This window comes from Mesoplodon bidens (genome assembly GCF_964165515.1).
Source record: "Mesoplodon bidens genome assembly, contig: HAP1_SCAFFOLD_1087, whole genome shotgun sequence".
Classification (NCBI taxonomy): Eukaryota; Metazoa; Chordata; class Mammalia; order Artiodactyla; family Ziphiidae; genus Mesoplodon; species Mesoplodon bidens.
The window spans coordinates 6,999-19,558 of NW_027672667.1; the positions used below are offsets into that span (position 1 = coordinate 6,999).

Here is a 12,560-nt window from a genome sequence, read left to right on the forward strand (position 1 = left end):
TCTGCAGGGGAGATATAGGTCAGTGGTTCTCAACCGAGAGCAATTTTGCTGAAAGAGGGAAGTGGAGATTGATAGTTGATGGAGTGGTGTTTTGTCAGTGAATGAACTGGTGTTGGTGTTGGGAAGGAAGGAACAAACACATTCTTGGAAACTGAAGGAAAGGTGGTAAACAAGTGTGGGAATGGAGGTGTGACAGGCAGTGGACAGGGTGCATGGTACATATTGAAGCTGCTAGTGAGACAGTGGGATGTCTCCTAGAGGATGAATCTGGAAAGGGCTGAGGATTTGGGAGAGAGAGAGGCTTGTAGTCTGGAGTAGGATGTTGGCTTTTAAGATTTTAGAAGTAGGGCTTCCCTGGTGGCGGAGCGGTTGAGTCCGCCTGCCAATGCAGGGGCTACAGGTTCGTGCCCCGGTCTGGGAGGATCCCGCATGGCGTGGAGCGGCTGGGCCCATGAGCCATGGCCGCTGAGCCTGCGCGTCCAGAGCCTGTGCTCCGCAACGGGAGAGGCCAGAGGAGTGAGAGGCCCGCGTACCGCAAAAAAAAAAAAAAAAAAAAAAAAAAAAAAGATTTTAGAAGTATTTCATGACTGTAGGTCTGGGGAAATCTAAACTGCTCTTCTGTGATTATAATAACCTTTGTCTTTTCTCCTTTCCTCCTCTCGTCTAGGCTTGGGCAGTTGGCCACAATGGCTGGTATAGATCAGTCAGATTTTCATTTACTAGGTTGTCCCCCCATGAATTCTCCTGTTAGTAGTCCACCTAAAGAAGAAAAGAAGGCGCTTGAAGAAGGAAAATCAGAATCAAAACAGGGTGCCCCATAACAAATGCAAAATAGCCAAGTAAATGGACAGAACAGCACTTAATGATTCTAAGAGTGATTAGCAAAAAGGAAATGACCAAGTCAGGGAGGAAACAATAATGATCAGTCTCTAATAATTCACATGCTCGGGAGCTAGAAGACTCTGGAGTCCTTTCCAAATCTGAGATTAGTAAATGTGGGCCCATTTCATGATACTGTACTTTTGTAAATAAGGAGACTGGAAGTTCTTTAGAAAATTTATGAGTTAAAGCAAACTATCCTTAATGAAGAAAGAAGACATTAGAGAAAATATTCCAGATTTTAAATTGTATAAATGTCTATTCTGTTCATATTTTATCTAGGTTTCTATTTGTATGCAGTCAGCTTACAATGAAGGAACACTAATGAAGGTACACATACTGATATAATTTTTAAAATAAGTAATCCAGACATAGCTAATAGGTAACATATTAGAGTGAATCACCTGGTTATGGGAATGGGAGGGGAAAACCTGTCAGCTTTTCCTCTAGCCTTACTTGGAGCCCCCATCAGCCCATCTCAGAGTGGTCTTGGGAACTGACAGCTTGAGAACACAGCCTGGTCACAAACTATATACGGTTTACATGTGCCTGGAGGATAGAAAAGACATTAATTATCCTACAGAATAGGGTTTTATTTTTAGTGAGGGAAAGGAAATGGGTAACAACTACCCCAATCACCAAAGTCTGAAAACGTAGCGGACATAGCCTTGGATATAGCTAGGTTAAGCTGAGAATCACTTGGCAAGATATAATTACAAAAAAACTGGCTCTGAAATCTTTTGAATAATCAATTGACTGTGTTAATAATAAGATCACAGAGTAACACTGAAGTTTTCAACTCTGCTTTTTAATGGTTGGCTTTGTTCATCACTGAAGTTTTGTCTTGTCTTTTGTCTTCCCCTCCAGTTTCAGAAAATTACAGGTGATGCTGGGATTCCTTTGCCTCTCGACTCCTTCCATGTCCCAGTCTCTACTCAGGAGGCCTTAGAAACTTCCAAAGACAACCTGGGGTCGCAGGCACAGAGCAGCGGCAGGAGTCTTTTGAAGATTTCATTGCTAGAACATGTTCTCCTTCAGCAGACGTCATTTCTGGAACTGGAAGTCAAAGAAAAGAAGAGGAATTACCTAGAAATAGCAGGTCTCCTTCAGAGAAAATGACCAAAGCATAATATACCAAAAACTACTCTGCTAAGAAACAACCTGGGAAGGACCTGCATTCCTGCTCTGACTCACCTGTAAAGAAGAAAAGCAAAGGAATTGGGCAAAATAATTCTTTGCTTACTGAACCAATTAGAAGTGAGTCTTCAAAAAAACACATTTCTGTTAAGAAAGAGAGTACAATAGTGACTGTTTCATCAAAGACAACTAAAAGTAAACTCAGTCTACTAGAACATTCTGAAAGTGAGACTCTTGGATCTGATTGTGAATTTCCAGAAAGCATCCATATTCCATCACGCCTAACATAGGTCTACATCTTTTAAAATCTTTTAAAATTATGTTTTTGCCTTCAAATTTTAATAAATTACTTATGTTTTTATTATAGCATATGGTGTTTTGAAATACTTGACTGGAAGACATTCGAGAAAGATTTATCCATACTTTTTTATTATAATGAAAGTTTTGGTGTATTTTTCCTTGTGACAGTTTGCACCATTCATTCAGCTAGTGTTTACTGAGGGCTTCATATGTACAGTACTTTTCTGAGTGCTATTGCTTTCATCAGTGAACAAAATAAAGCCTTTACTCTCCTGGAACTAACACTCTGTGGTGGGAGAAAACGTAAACAACAAAACAGGGTAAGGGGTAAAAAGAGATGGGAATAATAAATGGAATCGTTTTACCATTTGGTTAACTGTCAAACTATTATAAATCGTATGGCCAGAAGCCACTGACATATTTTAATTCACAATAACCAGAGAGCATCAAACATTTACCAAGGCACTTAACCGTGTTTATGGATTACAGCAACACTATGAGGTAGGGAACTATTACCATCCCCATTTTATAGATGAGGAGTCTGAGGAGACATTATGTGAGTTGCCCAGAATTACACAGCTATAACTAAGTGGGAAGCTGGGATGTGACCTGAACAGAACCCATGCTCTTTTTTTTTTTAATGTATGGACTTTATTATGTTTCATTTGTTTCTGATTTATGTGATTTTTTTAAGACTTTTTTTGATGTCGACTATTTTTAAAGTCTTTATGGAATTTGTTACAGTATTGCTTCTGTTTTATGTTTTGGTTTTTTGGCCGCAAGGCATGTGGGATCTTAGCTCCCCGACCAGGGATCGAACCCTCACCCCCTCCATTGGAAGGCAAAGTCTTAACCACTGGACCACCAGGGAAGTCCCCCTTATGTGATGATTTTTATGGCAGTTTTTAAAAATTTTATTTTTTTATTGACGTATCGTAGAATTAGTGTTGTGTTAATTACTGCTGCACAGGAAAGTGACTCAGTTATACATTTATATACATTCTTTTTCATATTCTTTTCCATTATGGTTTATCACAGGATATTGAATATAGTTCCCTGTGCTATACAGTAGGACCTTTTTAAAATACATCCACTTTTTAAAAATAAATGTATTTATTTATTTTATTTTTGGCTGCGTTGGGTCTTCGTTGCTACACGCGGGCTTTCTGTAGTTGTGGTGAGCGGGGGCTACTCTTCTTTGCGGTGTGCAGGCTTCTCACCGTGGTGGCTTCTCTTGTTGCAGAGCACGGGCTCTAGTGCATGGACTTCAGTAGCTGTGGCACACAGGCTTCAGTAGTTGTGACTCGCAGGCTCTAGAGCGCAGGCCCAGTAGTTGTGGCGCACGGACTTAGCTGCTCCACGGCATGTGGGATCTTCCTGGACCAGGGCTCAAACCCGTGTCCCCTGCATTGGCAGGCATATTCGTAACCACTGCACCACAAGGGAAGTCCCACGTGGGACCTTTTTGTTTATCCATCCTGTATGTACACCACTTTGCATCTGCTAATCCTAAACTCCCAATCCAACCCTCTCTCACCCCCTCCCCCTTGGCAACCACCAGTCTATTCTCTATGTCCTTGGTTATGTTTCAGTTTCACAGATAGGCAGAACCCAGGCTCTTAAGTACTTTGTTATTCTGTTTCCTTGTTGTTAAGAGAAGAAGGGTTTAAGGAAGGCACTGAGAGAGAAGCCAGTGACCACTAGAAGTGCAAAAACAGTGGGGCTGTCAGAAAGCACACCTGTCTCCTTCCCCCATCGTGAGCAGAATTTTTAAATGGCAGAGTATGTAAGAGTATGTGATGACACATCTCTGGATTAAATGATGTCTCCCTGGTAAAACATGTACACGTAAGTCTTTAGTTGAATCAGAGTGAAAGGTGAGATCAGAGAAAAGCTGGAGTGTCAGATTTCTGGTAGAAGGTCCTGCCTGATTGTTACTAAGAGGGCTACTACAGTACTAGTTAGTTCATTAGTCATGGGTTGAATGTTAGAGGAGTGAAACAATGAGCAAGATGTAGTGTTGGCCCTTTAGCAGTGGAGTGAGAGGGGAAGACGCACAGCAGATGTCTCATCCTGCACGTGACCTGCTGTGACGGGCATATTCAGGGCATTTAGTCAGTGTTTGTGGAAGAAGAGGGGGAGCCGTGAGGCAAAGAAAAGTCATCAAAAGAGGCAGTCCCTAAGCTAAGTTTTAAAGGACTCGTGAGAAACTGGTGAGTCAGCCGGTGAAAGGCAAGGATACTCAAGGCAGAGTGGACAGCGGAAGTCCAGAGCCGTGAGTGTGCGAGGGGTGTGTTACAGAGCCACAGGCACAGGCTCTGGAGGATCAGTGCAGTGTCCCCAGGCAGCGGCAAGTGCCCCTAAAGGAGGCAGCGAGGAGGAGGAGAGCAGGTCTTAACCAACCATGTGCGTGGAGCTGGTTTCCTCAGAAAATAGCTAAGAATGGAAAGGACAAGTTCAGGTGGCATTTTAGACCACTGACGTCAGTATGGATGAGGAATCTGAAGAAGCCTGGAGATAATTATGCCCCACTCTTCTGAGGAGCAGTGCTTTATATTTTCAAGTGGGATTTTCACGCTGCCACCTCCTCTCCTGTCCCTACTGAAAGGTTTATAGGCCGGCAGAAGGGAGAACCTGGCTTAAGTAGAGTTAATCAGGTTTCTTTACTGTACAGCTTCTCGGGGCTGCTGTAGGCTAATGTTCATTCTGGATCGTCACAGCAGGCGTATGGTACACAGCCATCCTCAAAGCTATTTGACCCTAGAGTCCTTTTTGAATAGAATGTCTAACAACTGGTTCCACCGAACAGCAATTTCGTAACTTCTAGACCAGGTAATAGCAAGAAGAAAGGGGTCTGAAATAAGGTATAGATGAAGGGAGGAAATAAGTTCTAATTGTATTTAGGAAATTACCAGCAAGACTTGACCTTGGGAAGTAAGGAAGAAGTAGGAGGCGGAGGCTGAACCCCCATCTGTGTGACTAAGGTTGGGTGGTGGTATCATTGAGTTTGGAAATAGGGGATAAAGAACTGAAGTGGGGAAAAGACTTTAGTTCTGGACATGTAGAATTTTGAAGCACCTGTAGAATTCAGAAGACAAACTGGTAGATAACTGGACATGCACGTGAAGACATGGAAAGATAAAAATTTGAATGTCCTCAGCACATAGCAGCAGTCATTAAAATCATGAAAATGGATGAGATTTCAGAGAACTGTGAGTCCTGACAACGTTTAAGTGATAAGCAGAGAAAGAATTCTGGGAAGGAGAGAGGTGCTAGAGATTCAAGAAGGAGGAAGTAGATGCCAGCGTCATCCTTCAGAGACTGTGAGTGTCCATTGGATTTGGGCAGTTAGGTCCCCAGTGACCTTAGAGCAGTGCAGGGAAGTGGTGGACAAAAAGCCAGATGGTAATAAACTGAGGGTGTAGGGCTGCCTGTCGGGGCCAGGCGGGGCTAGTGAGGACAGTGGGAAGAGGCTGCTCTCAAGGAGTTTGGATGAAAAGAGAAAATAATTAGCAAAAAAGAATTTTTTAGAATGAGAAGGACTTCTATTTTACATGTTGAAATGAAGGAACCAATAAAGGAGATCCTGAAGATGTAGATAATAATTTAGAGAATTGGGGAAACACGGACATATGAATAAGAAAAAAAAAACCTTGCACAGTATATAAAAATCACTTGTATCCTTCGAGCTGGATGGATACTGGTAAGTTTGGGAGGAAATAAAGGTAAGAAGAGATAGAAGTTAAAGAAGTTTATACTGATAGCCTCAGTTTTCTTTGACAAAGATTTTTCAGAGACACATATATACACATACATAATTACCGTTTGAAAATTCTTTCATAGTTACATGTTTTATTAATCATGTCTGAGAAAAGTCACTGATTTTCATTTTGTACAGCATTATCTTGTAAGGACAAGATACAGTGACAACTTCCATGCTTTTTGCATATCAGAGCTGACACTGAAAGTATCTGCATAATTGAATTTTCACTTCTTATTTGTAATAAGTTTATCATTAGGAGGATACTTTCATAGTGTTTGATCACAGATGAGTTAGGGCATTGCTATCACTCAATAATGTTAAGCATCTGTCAGGTTCTCTCCTACACTATATATTCATATTTTGTCCGTTAAGCAAATATTTATTGGCGGCCTGTGGGAATAAGATACACCTAGGTCCTCTTTCCTTAGTATATTCACAAAAGCCTCTGAAACTAAATTTCCAAGTCAGGCCATACTAAGGCCTGGCATAATAAGTTTTCATTGTTAACAGTTTTTTTGTGTTTGTGGGGGTTTTTTGTTTTTATTTTTTTGAAGCAAGGATAAGACACTGTCTTAACTCAGTAGTTGTCCATTCATTAATAAGTCAAAGAAGACATTGATGAAGCATGGTGTTTTGAATATCCTTTCCACAGAATAGGTAATGGGCCATCCTGAAACTCTGGTGAGATGCTTATCATTTTCAGATTTTGGAGTGGCTGAGAAAACCCTATTACACCTTGAATTATCACTAGAAACATGAATTCAGCCAAATAAAAACAGTGCCTCTGCCTACTGAGGTGGTCAATTTCCATCTCAACAAAAGTGACCATTTCTCCTTTAGATTAAAATCAAGAAAATCCCCTCTGTCCAGGATGCAATAATGGGGTGCCCGAAAGAGGAAAACTGAAGCTATTCCCTCTTTACACCTGAACAGTGAATTCATTCTGATATCAAATATTTGTTATGATTCTGTTATGACCAGGTGCTTTATTGTTTAGAGATCAAGTTACTGTTCATTCTTGGTAAGTAAGAAAAATCCACGTTTTAGGACTCTGAATAGTAACTTTATATATATTATATATATATATATAAAATAAATATGTATATTATATGTAATATATATTCCATCTATTCAACAAAATTGTAACTTCCATCATCTCTTACGAATGATGAACTGTATTCACTCTTTGGAAAGGGCTTATAGGGAATTAAAGTCTCCATATACTTTTTATATAAGACCGTGGAAACCAAATTCTCAACTGGGAGCAAACTTAGGTTTTGCTATGAAGGTTTATGCTTGCCTGGCCTTAGAGGGGTAGGCCAGGAACTCAAGTTTTTTTCCTCTAAGTTACTTTCATTGATGCCACCCTGAAAAAATTTGGAGGGAGTATTTTTGAAATAGCTTTATCTCAGTAACCCTTTAAAAAGGCTTCAGGGTATGGGGAACATAACTGTCAAAATGTTCAAGCAACTCTTGTTGATTTAAGTGTAATTGATCAGGAGCAATACAGGAAGGAGCTCGGTACAAAAGACAAAAGGCGTGTGGCTATTTCATGTATTGTTTTTGGCTTATTGTACAAAACAGAGAAAGTCTCATACACTCTCGCAGCCAAGGTCCCCTACTGTTCTCTCCTTTTAGTAGAAATAAAAGAGAGCTCGTTTCTCAATAGCAGCATTCTATCCTTAAGTGGGTACACAGTGATATTCTGATGGTCTCTGGAGCAGAGAATAATTCTGTGGCAGCTCTGACCTCCAGTCACCGGGTTCTCTGTAACTTAGTCTTTCATGGCCAAGGACTATAATCATTATTTCGATTTATATTTAGCATCTCAAAATGGAAAGGATTCCATGGACAACAAAACAGGAAGTGATTTCATGAAGTGTTTTAGTATGGATAAAACAATAAACTATAAAAATACAAATCATCAGTGAAGCTTTTTCTTTCCGGAGAACTATATTCAGAAATTAATGTAAGCCTCTAAGGTGCGCATGTGTGTTTTTTCACCCATGATCATGTTTGTATGTGTGTGCATTCCACTGCTACAGGAGACATGCAAAATGATATCAGATTTGTACTGGTTTCTCCCAAGAACTGTGTGCTCGCAGGGTTCGTTCAGGAAGGTGAGTGCCCTACCACCACATCACAGTCATATCTCATCACCTTCAGCAGGAACAGTTGACACTTTAACCTCACATGCAGGCTTATTAAGTTAGTATTACTCATCAGAACTTGCTTACTAATAAAACAAGCTGAATTAGCCACTGCAGAATCATATTTGGAAATTCAATGACAATTTTACATTTTTAATAAAGGCCCAGAAATATTATTTCAGAGCAGGTGGTACAGAAAACTGTGGTCAAATTTGACATTCATTCATCATTGAAGTGTGGAACGTGACAGGTGAAAATTGATATTGATTTCTTTCCTCTAATATTTGGAAGAGTTCTAACAGGTAAATCAAATGAGATAACAAGACATATCAAGTCTCACTCATTTCTATGATCACATCCTCCCCACATATCACTCCTTCACCTGCCATGTTTTGAATAATTCAGTGCCCATAGTCTTTCCAGTCCAGTGTATTATAAGACACACTCAAGCTGGGTTTCAATCATATTAGACTGAAAGCTGAACATTTTAGGAAGGATTATTTAAAACCAAATGCGTCTTGAGCCCAACAGCCTTTGAAACCAAACAATCCTGGGAGTTCAGTTGGATTCAGAAAATTCAGTAATCCTATTTGATGTATGTTAACCATATCAATATTAACAACCTTCCGCTGGATTTCACCACTGATTTGAGAGCTGAGTTACTACTGGTCTTGTATTTTACCTAGTTGTGAAAGCACTGAGAGAGTTGTTCTTGGGTTGGACTTGACCCGCCTCTGGGAATGCTCTCTGTTCTATCCATCTTGAAAAGCTTTATTCAAGTGCATTTCTCTGCCTGCCTTCTCTTCACTTGCACCCCTTGGTAAAACGAAAGATGCTCAAATATAGATGTGAACACTGCAGGTGCTCTGCTTGGCAATGGTGTCTTTCAGCTTCCCAATAAAAAATTATATTGCTGACCACCCATTTGACTGAAAAGTGACTCATTTTACTGACAGATATCTGGATTGAGATGCCAAAAGAAATAGGTCATTTCAAATTTCCTTTTTAAGTCATAGCTTTGTGTTGCAACACTACTTGTTCAAAACTTAGATCATGAAGGTTCCTTCCTATGACCTCCAAATAATTAAAATGTTCTTCAATACGCTATATAAAAAGCAAGCAGAGGGGCTTCCCTGGTGGCACAGTGGTTGGGAGTCCGCCTGCCGATGCAGGGGACACGGGTTCGTGCCCCAGTCCGGGAGGATCCCACATGCCGCGGAGCGGCTGGGCCCGTGGGCCACGGCCGCTGGGCCTGCGCGTCCGGAGCCTGTGCTCCGCAACGGGAGAGGCCGCAGCAGTGAGAGGCCCGTGTACTGCAACAACAAAAAAAATAATAAAAAAAAAAAGCAAGCAGAATATTCCTAATTATCAATCTTTCTCTTGAGTCATATAGTTCTTGTAATTTCAAGGAAGAGAAACTCAAATGTAAAGTGTTACAATAGCCAAGCATACCAGCACTATTATCTAACCATTCAGCAATTTTCTCTGCCAAGTCACTCTGAACCTTAGACTACTGAGGATGTCTTCTTAATTAATTTTTAAGGTTCTCCTCTTTTGAGTTAAAAAATGGTCACAATTTTATAAGTAAAATTAAAGAAAAATACCAAAGAGAACATCTGAGATGTTTCCATTAGGCATTATATATATATACATAAATTTAATAGATATACATATATAAATGCACTGGGATACATCTCCATCTTCTGTGTCAGTCGGACATAGGTCCATTTTCTTAGGAATAGGGAACTCCTTTCACAATGGAAGTGAGGAAATTGGCTGGACCATCCTTCTTGAAAATAATTCTGTGAAGCCGCCATTCCTTCTAGCAATCTACTACTCCATCAGTGTGTAGTTCATCAAATTCAGGTCTTCTGAAGCCAGGCTAGAAATACAAAGTGAGGTGGACGACTAAGGTAACTGACCAAAAAGGAGGAAAGGAAGAGGAGCAAAACAATTTCCCAATTTCATTCTTTCCCATATTCTCTGTGCCTGACAAGGGAAAAAATATTCGGGTCTCAGTGCCTCTCATTCTTAGCCATTGTTAGTTCAAAGTCTGAGAAAAAAAAAAAAGGTAAAAACGAAAATATGGAGTCCAGAATTCCATTAGCACTCTTGCATGCAATATCACAACTTAAAAGGCCTTCCAAAATGGTGGGATCAACTTTTAAAAATATAGCCCAATCTTTTCAATCTAAACAAGTAAACACTAAAAATATATTTTAGAAATCCAGCAAACACACTAACCACAGTCAAAGCAATGGAAGGCTTATGGCTTACCAAATGACAGTGGCTGTCTACAAGAGAGAGAAAGAGAATAGTCCAAAATTCTATCTGACCTGGCAGAGCTAGGAGGGTGCCCTGGTTAGGGTCTTTCATATACAGTTATTCAAGCTCAGACTTGATCATCTGTCAGGGATGCTACAGTAGGGAGAGTTTTGCCCTAACTGTGAGACTCAGCAAGATCACTTCCAACTCTAAAACCTACAACTTTAATTTAATCACCAACACGAGCCATCTTTAAGAGCGACCTCAAATAACTCCAAATCTGTTCATCTACTCACATATTCTTTACACAGTCAACAGACCTCGAGTGATTACTACATGCCAGACACAGTTCTAAGACCCAGAATAAGGGATAAGAAAGGTAACAACCTCTGTCACTGGGGGGCTTGAGTTCTTTGGGAAGAAGTTCATCTAAATACAAAGAGACACCAAAGATAATATTTGGTTTGATTATTATTCTGTGAAAGAAGTAAGGTAATCTGTTAAATTGGGACTGAGTTAGGCTAGTAGGACAATCAAGGAAAAAATATCTTTAAGAGATGAGTGCCAAAGAATAGAAAGGAATCAGTTATGGCAAATTTTTCTGGAAATAATATTTCCAAAACATGGGAACAGCGAATACAAAGTCCCTGAGGCAAGATGAAGCTTAAGTACAATCAAGGAGCAAAAAGAAGCTAAAAGGTTAGGTCAGGAGATAACCACACAGATTTACACCAGCTGGTCCCTAACTTCAAGTCTACGTGGGTATATTCTTCAGGTGAGTTACATATATATCATCCAAAAAACACAAAAAAAATGGACTCCAAAATTACCCTGGAAATTCTGAGTGAGATTCTTTACAAAGGCACAACCATATTAAAGATCACAGCCATCATTCTCCAAACTCCACTCTGGGCATCACTTGCAGGCATTTAATGGGGGTGTTTCATATCCTCTCTAAGATATTGGGCAGGAAGAACAAACACCCTAGCATGTCTGCACTGTGCACCTAGTGTCTCACAATTGAAAAGTAGCCGGAGCTCACCCTGCTGATGGCTTTGCTGGGTTTTTTTAACCATTTATTAAGAGTCCCACCTCTTTTAAGAACTGGGATATATTTTTTGAGGAAATAAACTACAGGAAAATTCAACTGACAGAGATCATACTGTAGTTGACTTTTCTGTTCTTTGTTACATTTATTCGTTGAGACAAACGTCTGTTCTTAGTCTTTTTTTAATGGCTCTGTTAAATAGAACGGACACAGTACACTGCACATACTTAAAAACACAATTTAAATTCTGAAATATGCATATACCCATGGAACTGCCAACACAATCAAGAAAAGGAACATATCCATCACTTGCAAGTGTTTATGCCTCATTCATAAAGCCCCTTTTTTCCCCTCACATTCCAGCCCTCCACATCCCCAAGTGAGCACTCATATGCTTTCTTTCATTAGAGACGTGTTTGCATTTTTCTAGAAATTTAGATAAAGGGATTCACACACTGAGGACTCTTTTATCTGGCTTCTTTCACTCAATGTAATTATTTGGAGAGTAATTCATATTTTGGTGGGTGTCAATAGTTTATCACTTTGTTTTGCTGAATAGTGTTTCACTGTATGGGTATACCACAGTATATTTCTTCATCCTCTTGTTGATGGGTGCTCGAGGTTGTTTCAATTCTGTCTATTAGAAATAAAGATGCTATGATGATCCATGTACAAGTCTTTGTGTGCACATATGCTTTCATTTTTCTTGCGTAAATATCCGGGTGCAGAAAGGCTGGGTCATACGGTAGGTGTACGTTCAACTTATGAAGAAACGGCCAAACTGCGGACTGAAGTGACTGCACTCTTGCCCTCCCACTAGCATGTAAAAGCCGCGCAGTTCCTACACTGCCTCACCAGTACTCGGTGTGGTTGGACTTTTCTAATTTTAGCCATTCAGTAGGTGTGTAGCGGTATCTCCTGGGGCGTTCATTTCCATAGAGCTAATAATGGATTACATTGAGCAACGTCACGTGCTTATTTGCGTCCGTACACCTCCTTGGCAGGATCTCTTTTTAAA

The 12,560-nt window shown here is 40.2% G+C and overlaps 1 long non-coding RNA gene across 1 annotated transcript in view; it reads right to left on the reverse strand.

Annotated features, from left to right (window-relative positions):
• Positions 1–1,699: 1,699 nt before the first annotated feature.
• LOC308609844 overlaps positions 1,700–12,560 on the reverse strand; it is a 35,903-nt gene continuing 25,042 nt past the window's right edge. Inside the window, exon 3 of the long non-coding RNA XR_014014360.1 lies at positions 1,700–1,935. This is a non-coding gene — a long non-coding RNA (uncharacterized lncRNA). The remainder of the gene's footprint in view (positions 1,936–12,560) is intronic.